The sequence below is a fragment of the Herpailurus yagouaroundi genome, unplaced genomic scaffold, assembly GCF_014898765.1.
Source record: "Herpailurus yagouaroundi ecotype Mexico unplaced genomic scaffold, PumYag 67681, whole genome shotgun sequence".
Lineage (NCBI taxonomy): Eukaryota > Metazoa > Chordata > Mammalia > Carnivora > Felidae > Herpailurus > Herpailurus yagouaroundi.
The window spans coordinates 3,112,879-3,124,972 of NW_024420481.1; positions in this window are offsets into that span (position 1 = coordinate 3,112,879).

Below are 12,094 nucleotides of genomic sequence, written 5' to 3' on the forward strand. Positions count from 1 at the left end.
ATAGGTGTTTGTCCCAGGCTAGAATACTTATTATGGATGTTTGGTCTGGAGAAGCAAGACAGGGACCCAAGTGGTTGGCCACACTCAAGAAAAACAGGAAGAGTCCATGACCAGAAGATGAGTTACTTACACATTCCACTCAGAAGTATGCCCTGTTCTCTCTTAAACTCTTGTTAAGTGTGCATGCTGTGAGAAAAACAAATATCATATGGAGGCTAACAGGGGTTCTCAAAACGTAGGGTGAGCACAAACCAAAAATCCACAAACATTTGGGGGAAAAACATGACAAAAAGTCACCAAACTCAACAATCAGGACCAATGCCCAAAGAAACAGAGTAAATAGGAGTTAAATAGTAACAAAGAAAACTGAAGGGAAAATTGATTTAACAAACCAGAAATGTATAAAATTTCTGAGAGTTGAGGAAAGACAAAAAAATCTTCAAATGAATTGTACACACCAATTACAGGGAAAGCTAACTTAAATAGAAAGATATCCAAACCTAAGACACATCATGGTGACATTTCAGAACTCCAAGGAGAGAGAAAACAAAATCTGTGAATGTTTCCAAAGCAGTAAATAGGCAACCTACACGGAAATGAGAATCAAGCTAACATCAGATTGCTCATCAGCAATATTCAATGTTAAATAATAGTAATGGATTAGCCTCAAATTAATGAGAAAAAATGATTTGGAATTAAAAAATGTTATACTCAGAAAAACAAGCATTTAAGCTGGAGAGTTGGGGTCTGGGAAAAATGAAGATATTTTTTATTGAGTATGCAAAGATTCGGATATTTCAACATCTGCAATTTATCTCTGAATGAATTACCAAGGATGTACTCTAGCAAAATAAAAAAATGAACCCAAAGAAATGATGTGCCATAATAGAAACAATGGGTTCAAAAAGTCAGTAAAATTGCTAATGAGGTCTAAGTAGCCATTGACTAAAAAAAAAATAAAAAATAACAAAATGGAACTAAATATCAGATGATCTCTACATGGAAAATTCTGGGGTTCAGGAGAAAAGAGAAAAGGGAGGTAAAATATTGCTATGGTTGTTGTCTTTTTCAAGATCAGGATATAGATAATTATACATTCTAGAAATGTATGGAAAATAAATGTTTAAATTTAAGAAATTAAAGGTAACAACTAGAATATGAGATGTAAAACTTCCCCCAAATTACTAGACAACAAAAAATAAAATACAGAAAATGCTATCTTCCAAAACGTTGCTGTAAAGGAAAAAACAAAACAAGAAATCATGATAATTAGAAAAGGTAAAGAAGACAAGGATCATCTTAAATATCAGTAATCATATTAACCTCCTTAGTTAAATTTTTTTAAAGATAGATAATCTCAGGTTGGACAAATAAGCAAAATCTAGCCAATCCACTTTAAAAGAGACACATTTTGAACAAAATGACACATGAATTTTGAAAGTAAATTGAGAAAGATAATGTGAAAAAAAATGCTAACAAAACTAAAGTCAGTGTGACAATAGTAATATCAAGCAAAATAAAACATAGACAAAAATTAAGAGGGACAAAAGGAATATTTCATATTGGTATAATCTACCAAGAGGATATACCAATTATTAGACTATTGTACCAATTATTCGATTGGCTATACCAATGATTAGATTAGTCATAACAACATAACTTTGAAATAAATGAAATAAATATGGATAAGAAAACAAGAAGAAACTGGAAATCCACAACGTTAATGGGAAACTTTTACACAACCTCTCTCTCTGAAACCCCGCAACAGATCAAGTAGAAACACGAGTACAAAGAGAATTTATAGAACTCATGAGTCCTACAACAGAAACTTACACACATGTATCCAACCAGCAGAGAATTAGCATTCCTTAAACATATATGAGACTTGCACAAAATTTGTGTAAGATTACGAAATCTCAACAAATTAGGAAAAGCAGAGAACATTAAGGCTATATACTCTGAAAACATATCAGTACAATTGGAAATTAGTAATACTGGTGAACAAAAAGAAGTTTTGAGATTTGTCCATAAAATCTTTTAAAGTTTCTTCTTCAATGACTCCAGGTTAAAGAAAAATATAAAAATTAAAATTGCAAACTATTTAGAAATAAACAAGAGTAAAAGCACTATAAAGCAAAACCTATGGAACATGGCCAAAGTGGCACTGGAAAGAAATATCTTGGTCTAAATAAATGTAGTAGAAAATTCAAGATGTTAGAGGAAGAACAGCAGGGCTAACTCAGGGAAAACAAAAGCAAATATAAATATAGAAGCATAGTTTAAAGAAATTTTGATAAGAACAAAAACAAGCAAAGAGTAATGTGGATCCATAACACCTAAAACAATTTACTTGAAAAGGCTACTAAAATATATAAACCTTTGGGGAAGTGTGAGCAAGAAAAACAGATGGGAGGTAAGAATGAACAATGTTTGAAACAATACCTATAATAAATACATATATGGAGGATATTTAATGTAGTAAAAGCAGTTATGTATAATTTTATGACAGTAAAATTTTGAAAATCAATACTTAGTGAAATATTTTGTTGGAAAACATGTATTGCTAAAAATGACACAAGAAAATGTAGAAAACCTGAATAGATCAATAATCTGGAAGACAATCCTAGATCTACCCTGTCAAAAAGGAATGGGACCCAAAAGTTTAAAGAGACAAGTTCTATTAACTCCTCAAGGGACAAGTCACCGTCATGCACTATAAAATGTTCTGGAGCATAGAGAAAAAAGGAGATATTCTCCATTCATTTGGCAAGTCTAGCATAACTTCAATGCCAAAAATTGGGCAAAGATAGCAGAAGACAGAAAACAATGGGGCCAATCTTGCTTATGAGCCTAGATGCAGAATACTAAACAGATTATGAGCATTTCAAATCCAGGAATGTGTTCAAAAAAAAGTACAGCATGAGTCATGACCAGTAAGACTTTTCCCTTGAAATGCATATAGTTTAATATTAGGTTATTTACTAATGCAATTCACTACATTAACAGATTGCAATATAAAAATTATATGATCATCTCACTAGATGCCCCAAATTATTTCATAAAACTAGCTATTCCCAACATGACACACAGCATTGTGGCCGATCATATTTTAGTACTCATAAAACATTACTGTTTGTATTCAGTGCACTGAGATTACAGTTATAACACATATGTCTAAGTTCTGCTCTTCCATGTTGATTACACCTCACTGACTATTTGAATGTGGTCCTTTGGGTTAATTCATCTTAAGACTCCACTCTTCTCACCTCTGTTTCTCCAGTGTTCTGCCTTTATTGGTTTGAAGTTTAGTTTCCATCTTATAATTTATTTGATCTTTCTTCTAAAATTTTATTAGCATTTCTTCCATGGTTCTTCAGAGTTCTTATATATAATTCAACCATGTTTACACTCTTTAACTTTTTTAAAATTTTGATCAACACCTAAATGCATAAGATAATGTATAAGTAGATTCATGCTGAAAAAAAATCACTTTTTAAAAACAGTCCCATGGGGCGCCTGGGTGGCTTAGTCGGTTAAGTGGCCGACTTCGGCCCAGGTCATGATCTCGCGGTCCGTGAGTTCGAGCCCCGCGTCGGGGTCTGGGCTGACGGCTCAGAGCCTGGAGCCTGTTTCAGATTCTATGTCTCCCTCTCTCTGACCCTCCCCCGTTCATGCTTTGTCTCTCTCTGTCTCAAAAAATAAATAAACGTTAAAAAAATTTAAAAACAGTCCCTATCAGTGGCAATAGAATCACTGACTGATTAGAATAAATGAAATTAAAACGTGTTGATAAAGTTGCAATGAAACTGCTAGCATGCGTAGAAATTGGTTTCGAGAGCAATTTGACCGTGTTTAATAAAACTAAAAGATTCAGACCCAGCAATTCCACATCAGAGAAATATACCCTAAGGGAACACTTGCACATGTGTAAAAAGAGATATCTAAGGCTGTTCACTGCAGAATTGTAACTGTGGTAATTTGTAAATAACCTATGTATTTATTGGAGGAAAAAATAGCTAAGCCAATGATAGTATATGCATACTATGCAGTAGTTATTAAAAATGAGACATATTTATAGGTACTGACATGAAAATATCCCCAAGATAGGCTGTTGAGTGAAGAAGTCAATTTGTAGAACAACACATACAGTTTGAGACCATCTATTTTAAAACTAACCCCCCATAAAGTGATATATATCTATATGTCTACAGATATATAGCAACTGTCTGGAAGAGTGCACTACAAATATAATTTATATATTGGAAGAGATATGAAGTAGAGGGCTGAAGGGGAACTTTGATATTGTTTAACATTTTTACAACCAGAAAAGACCCACATATTACTTGTGAAATTTTAAAAATACATTTTAAAAAAGTGGCAAGGAGGGAAGTCAGGGAGCTTTACTGCAACTCCCACATTTTATAAGTGAGAAAACTGAGCTCCAAAGAAATGGAGTTACTGTCTCAAAGTCACATAGTTCATTAGTAGCAAAAAGGGGAATCCACGCCCCTAGTCTCCCAGGCCAGGGAGCATCAAATAGGTAGCCATTTCAATTATTACTTAAAATCCCACTTGTTCCACCAACAATATAACTCATTTTGTGATGTTAGCAGGATTGTCATTTTGGGATTATTAGACCAGTACCTTCTTTGTAAATGCTATACAGGCCAAGCAGAACCTTTTGGCTCCTGTAGAGCCAAACACAACAAAACATCATTTTCTCCTACCACCTATTAACCTTAAGACAAATTACCTTGGTAATCTCAATACTGGATATTTTTTCTGTGATGTGCAAAGGAAAAGTAATTCACAACAGACCTCATCTAATGCCTCATGGTGCTGAATGATTGCTTTTATTAAATATGTTTCTGTTCAGGCTTTCGTGTTTGATCTATCTGTAAAGTCCTCTGTAAAATTCTGAAAATATTTTCATTTATACTTTCTGAAAACTTCTTTAGTCCCTGATTTTTAACAATTGAAGCACAAAAGATACATTCTTTGGATAAATATTCCGAACTCTCCACACCATAGCTCCAGACAAACCCTTACAGGAATTATTCCCTCTACTACCCTATAAGAATTCCTGCCTCTAGTCACACTGGACTGGGATACATACTGTCCGTGGGGCACTCTTTGGCCATTCTTACTCCTAGAACATTGCTCAAACTTGTATCTCCATTCAGTTTGGAATAGTCAATCCCATCCATCTACTCACTCCCATGGAAAGGCAGTGCAGTATAGTGGTCAAAAGCATATGCTCTGGATCAAGATTGAAGTTCATATCTTAAGAAACTTATTTAATGTATCTGAATCTCAGTTTCTTCATTTTTAAAAATGGCAATAATAGGAGTGTCTGGCTGGCTCAGTCAGTAAAGCATGTAACTCTTGATGTCGGGGTTGTACATTTGAGCCCCACATTGGGCAAAGAGATTATTTAATAAATGGCAATAATGATAACCTACCTCATATGCATGCTCCCTTAGCACAGTTATATGGATGTATAACTCCCTTAGTACAGTGTCTGTAGCACAGTAAGCCATTATTATCATTATCCATCTTTCAGCAATACCCTAAAACCCTTTTATCTTCAAATATGTGCAAGAACATATGTGGTCACGTGCATATGTGAACTGACATATGAGCTTACCTGCCACAGAACTCATGCGTGAGAAGAGGCTGATTCTCATCCTGACAACCAATCAGAATCAGGTCAATTGCCCAAGAACATGGTAATATCTTCCCCATCGTCATACCTCAAATAAGACGGAGGCACACCTTCAGTTCTCCACTCCACTCTGCATGGACTAGAAGTATTCCATGGCTGACTGCAAAAACATTAGAGATCAGCTGAGCCAAAAGTACTTTGGAAAGGGGGAGAAATTACAGATGTGACCCCAAGCAACTGTTCCAAAGTCTACCCCAAAATATTTCCCCATGAGTCAAATTTGCCGGTGCCTTAAATTTTTCTGTTAGAATGTAAATTCTAGGGGTACCTGGATGGCTCCATCGGTTAAATGCCGACTTTGGTTCAGGTCATGATCTTGTGGTTCATGAGTTCGAGCCTGGAGTCGGGCTCTGTGCTGACATCTCAGAGCCTGGAGGCAGCCTGCTTCAGATTCTGTGTCTCCCTCTCTCTCTGTTCCTTCCCTGCTCGCGCTCTGTGTCTCTCTGTCTCTCAAAAATAAATAAACATTAATAAATTTTTAAAAAAGAATTTAAATTCTAAAAGGCCTGGAATTTGGAGCCTTGTGGATGAGTTTCTAAAAAATAAATTGACTGTGAGCATTCAAAACTTTAAAAGAAAGACTGTCTTCAAATTAAGTGCCTGGTCTTTATTAAAAGGTAAAATCTAGGTACAGCATTAAGTTGTTTTCATCCATTCACACCACAGTGTAAATTTCTCTATCAGTTCTGTTCCAGAAAAACAACCAGAGAAAACAAGCTTTCAAAGACGATTAGAGGGCAAAAAAGTCATTGCTGTGCACACGGGCACCCACCCCTAGGGAGAAGGACAGGAAAAGGTTGTATAGAAGAAAGTACTTAAAGATCATGTTCTAAGGCAGGGACATTTATTTATAAAGCAGGTAGATCAAAAAATGCATCCCACTTACTTATGAACCTAGGCAATCCAAGTTCTCTACACTAATTGGGTATGTTTGTATGGGATGATTTCTCTTTGAGGGGATTGCATCCATCAGTTGTGGGCTAATTTCCTGGTATATTTCCCAGAACTTCAATGGGAAAGAGCATTTGGGCATTCTATTTTTCTATTTTCTTTAAAGACACTGATTGATGATTCATATGATGAATGTACCCTCTCCACCCCACAAAAAATAACCGTATTTTAAAAATAAAGTATCAACTTTGAATATTTGCTACTCCTAGGAACCTGAAGGAAGGGGAGGGGGTAGCTGGGAGCCAGGAAAGGCTGTTCCTTACAAAGATAAATCCTCACAGCTGGACTCATCTCCTCACTCTGGTCAAAGTCTCCATTCTACAAATCAGTCCACAGTTTTATCACTGTTCTTACCTTATCACATTGCCATTATCTACTGAAGTCTCTAATCCTCCAGAAAATCACAAGCTACAGAAAAGAGGAGACTATAGATTCATCATTAATGGATCCTTCACTCTTTGCAAAATGGCTGGCACCTAAGAGATACTCAAAGGAGTTGAATGCATGAATGTACAAATGAAAGAACGGATGACTGAATGGAAATCAAGAAGTCAAGTGGTGAGAACTCCTGACTCAGGTCATCTAAAGCCTATAGTGGGAACAGGATATTCTCCTGTGGGAGGATGACAATGTATTACTTGCCATCATCCTGAGTGAAAACAGATTAGAGGCCTCAAGATCAGGCACCACTGCAAGGCCCCTGGAGTTGTAAGAGTCAAATAGAATGAGTCTTCAAAAATCCCCCTTCCATGGTCTGGCAGTCATCAGGTGCCAACATTAACATGTCCTGGGAACATGTGGCCCTCAAAGCCCCACACTCTTCTAAGGGAGTGGGAGAAAAACCAGATTTGGAGCTAGAAGACAGGGATGTAAATCCTGATTCTGTACTTACAAACTCTAATCCCTTAAAGAAGTCACTTGAATCTTGAGAGTCTCAGCTAATCATCTGCAGAATGGGATTGATTCATAAAGCCTACTCTGCTGGGCTATTCTGAAGATACAGTGAGTCAGCATATGTGAAGGCACATAGTGAAAATTTAGAAATTGTCACACTCTGTCACCTATCCTTGTTTCCAGCGAAGCTGGTGGCCTAGATTGGGAACCCCTTAAAGCCCCTGAGATTCCAGGGGCAGACAAACAGACATTTTATCAAATCTGATGTCACAGATGTAAGCAAAGTCCTTGGAAGCATGTGCGGGAGGAAGAGAGGAAGGGGTAGGAGCAGGGGTGGAACCGCAGAGAAGTGAAAATAGCTGGGGAGAGAAAAGAAGACTGTGTAATACCTCTTATGAAAGAAGGGAGGATAAAGGGAGGAGAGACACGTTGATAGGGCAGAAGTTGTAGTTTAGGAGTGATCACAGGAAGCTGGAAACGCCTCCAGAGTAAGAAGAGCAGTGTCCCTTCGGCTTAAACCCCTCTCCCCTGGTGGCTACCATGAAATAGGACATCAATCTACTAAAAAGGATCCAGCAGGAAGCTTTAAGCCACACTCACAAAAAAGAGATGTTATGGCCTGTCACATACCCCTCAGCACAAGCACTGCCACCCCAAAGATTCTCCCAATCCCTTTTTAGGCTGGAATGGTTGGTTATGAGTTCAAGGAGGAGAGAGAAGATCTGTGGGGAGAAAAGAAGGGGCTGAGCATGATGGATTCACCAGACACCCAAACCCACCGTGGCCCTGAGGAAGCCTGCAGTGCGGTTCCAAGACACCAGCTCCCCTCAGAAGAGGTTGGAGTGACAGCAATAACCATACGAAGGGGTGATTCTCAGGCATCAAGAGACTAGAACAGTAAAATCTTTCTTCAGTGCTCACAGAACAACTCTGGAGTTACCTCCATATCACCTTAATTCCTGAAGCACTCCAGCATGATCCTAAAAGACAAAGATCTACTCTCCCTTCTCTTTGAAAATCTGTATTCCTTCGCAAAGCCTCCCCTTCAGAGACCTCCTTTGGGTATGAGATAGCCAAATGGTTGCCATGGGAACCTGCCCCTCATTTGCCTCTAATCACCTGTTCTGGAGGGATAAGGCTTCAACTCCCATTTTTATTAGATGAGATCACATCAATCAGTCATACTAATTTCCTATAGTGTTTCTGAGAATTTCAACCGGAAATAACTCTTCTGGTTTGTTAAAAGAAGCCAGTTGTGGATCGGCATATTACATACTGTCGTCACCTCTGCCCATCACTGTGAAAATCTCTGTTTTTAATACACTTGAGTCCAGTCAGACAGTGATTCTAAAATTTCAGCCCTCTAGAGTGGGTTTAATCCATCAGGTGTCAAAGTTGAAACTTTATATTGTCCAACTTCCAGTGGCTTTTTAAGATAGAAGCTAGAGAAATAAACATCTTGAATTGGTGTTGCAGGTGAACTGTCAGCATGCAAAGTTGCCAGAGTCCCGCTCACATGGAACCGGCCTCAGGTCCCTGTGTGTAACATGACACAGCACTGTACCTGAGGAAAAGTACATTCTCCAGATTCTTGGAGTTGGTCTGGAAGAAAGATGGGACACCCACAGCCTTTCTCCTTCGCCACCTTCTTCTGTGCTCTTTCTTCTCCCATGCCTAAGAGCTCAAGTTCTTATGACAGTAGAATTGCAAATAGTTTTGTGCCTAGAGAAGGAGTAAGATGGAAATTGCAACTTCCTCTCCCGGAGATGGTTTTCAAGTTTCCAGTTCAAATCCCTCCAGTTTCATGATGGAGCCCACAGTACCTCTCCCTGCTTCTGTCCACATCCAATCCCTCTGCTCTCTTCACCCCAATCATAGGCCTGAATAGTGCAAAGCACTCCAGCTGCTGACCCACAGAGGTTCGGAGGCCACTCTGCTCCCAGTCCCCATCTTCCCTTACTGCCCCATACAGAGCATTGTGCCTGTCACAAAGCCTTTTGTAGAAGCTTAATACAAACAGACAATAAAGCAGGCACATTTGCATTTTCAATTCGGGGAGAAATTGGGTTAAGGGGAACTTCAAAGCCTGAATCTTGGATAGGGGGCGGGAATAGAGTAAAGGGCAGGGTCTTCAGGGAAATGCCAGAGTCAGTGTTCCAAGCAGGTTTGGCTCTGGAGACTGGGAGAAGCTAACGGGGAAGCCAGGGACAGGAGAGGAAGACTGTAAAGATGTGGTGCACTTTGCATTAAGCTGCCTCTTAAGGTGACTTATTTGTGATTCAGATGAAGTCCAATTCCCCTCCCCCCTGCACTGAAAGAGCTAAGCCCCCTCCCCATCTTCTAAGGACATAAGAAAGATGAAAACGGGAGGCAGACCTACAAGGGCTATGGAATACTTTGTAGGAAAGGAACTCAGAGCTACCCGCAGTGCGGTGAATTTTATTAGTGAGCATTATCGCTCTTGCTTTCAGAAAATAACAAATGGCCTTAATAGCTTAAGGCATCGTTACCAACAAAATATATACTGCAACTTCCTTATAACATTTTTCATGGTAGAACAAAACAAGGCATGTCCATCATGGACCCCATTAAAGGAGCTTTAGTTACTGAAGTATCAAAAACATCTTGCCATTAGGTGTTCCCAAGGCAAGAAACCTGAGGCAAGTGTTATTGTGATGCCATCGGTAATAAAAGCATCTAACAAAATGAGGTGTTTCCTTTCCTTTGCAGCAATGCCTGTACCCATTGCTAACAGTACATACACTGGCCCAGACCCCTTCATGGCCAATAGCAACGAATCTGCAGAACAAAGGTGAGCATAGATTGAGTCGAGGTCAATATCCCTACCACATTAAATGCAAGTAAGGGCATATGAGGAATTTGGTGAGCCCACAAAGAACATGCCATGTATCTATATGCTTACTTATTCTGTCTCCTTTAAAAAAGAAACTTGAAAAAACAATTGGTCAGCTCTTGGTACAATTAGACAAAAATCTGTTAACCAAGAATAAAAGCAGTACGAAAAGAAGAAGATGGAGACAAACAAAATATACTAACCACTCTTATATTTCCAGAATGCTAAAACAGTCAGGCATGCAATCTAGAACTGAGCTTCCTGGCAACCAAGGTGAAGATCAGGCACCTCCTGTTTGTTGGCGTGTGACGTGAAAACAAAGTGAAGCCCAGGGTAATAGAGAGCAGAGAAAGGGAGGCTTCCATAGGAAAAACCCTTATGTTGGCCCACCCCAGGACAGAGAAGCCTTCTCCATCAAGCAGTCTGAGGGAGGTGAGGAATTGGGGATGGCTGTCAGGCAGAAGAACCGGGAGTTACAGGGTCATCCCTTGATAACAATTAACTTCTTTTCCTTGGCACTGAATATTGCTATCTAGGATGTGGAGACCTTCAAAAACCCCTTTCTACAAGGTTCTCTGCCCAATGCTTATCATGAGGAAGAGCTTTAATCACATCTGACAGATCTGTGCTAAAGGTCAGTGAAGAGACTGGATAGTAGGAATTTGGGGCACTCAGATTCTGAAGACAAGAACAGACTGAGTGCCAGGAGAATATAGGGGTGTGCCTGCCTATAGATTAAATTTTCATGGTCTTGGAGTGTCAACAACAGCATCATAAGCTCACTGAAGTTTTCATTTATAAGCACCAGATGCAGAGTTGTAAACTTAAGCTTTTTGCAGCTGGTTCCCCATATTTCGTTCCTATTCCGGGACATCACACATTACATTCCTCAATGCGCTCTCTCTCTCTCTCTCTCTCTCTCTCTCTCTCCAGAGACAAAGGGGGACAGCTAGAACCCCTCTCTAGTTGAGCTCTACTTCCCCTCTCTCTCTCCATATTCAGTCTCCTCTTCCCTATCTGGAGCCAGAGCCTCACCCTTTCCTCTGCCTTACTCTACCAGAAAAGCACCCAGGCAGACAGGAGAACAGTAAGGCAACCATTTTGGAAAAGGGAATGGGAGATGCCTTCACCTTCTACCTCTCTCTGCAGGGGTAGTGTGCAAGTAAAGAAACCTCTCCTCAGAAAGCAGGAGTCACCTGCTCTGTACTTGGCCTTGAATCAAAACAAGTCAAGTTTATATAACATTTATAACTTCATCCATGCTTATGCCTTCTACTCTGTCTCTAACTCCTGAGGTCCAGGTTCATCTACTCCAGATGAAGGACAACCAGCTCCTGCTATAATGGTACAATTGCTTGTCATGGATGCTGTGTTTGGTTGGTTCTCCATGATATTTAGCTCCTAATACCTGTAAACTCCAAATATTACCTTATAGCAAAGTAAATTTTGCAAGTGTGATTAGGTTAACAGTCTTGAGATGGAGAGATTACCTCGGGTTATTTGAGTGGGCCATAATTGTGATCGCAATCCTTGAAAGGGAGAAGCAGAGGGAAATTTGACTACAGAAGAGACAAGATATGACACAAGCAAAGAGGGATTTGAAGATGCTAGGTGGCTGGGTTTGAAAATGGAAGAAGTGGGCATGAGCCAAGGAATACAAAGAATGCATT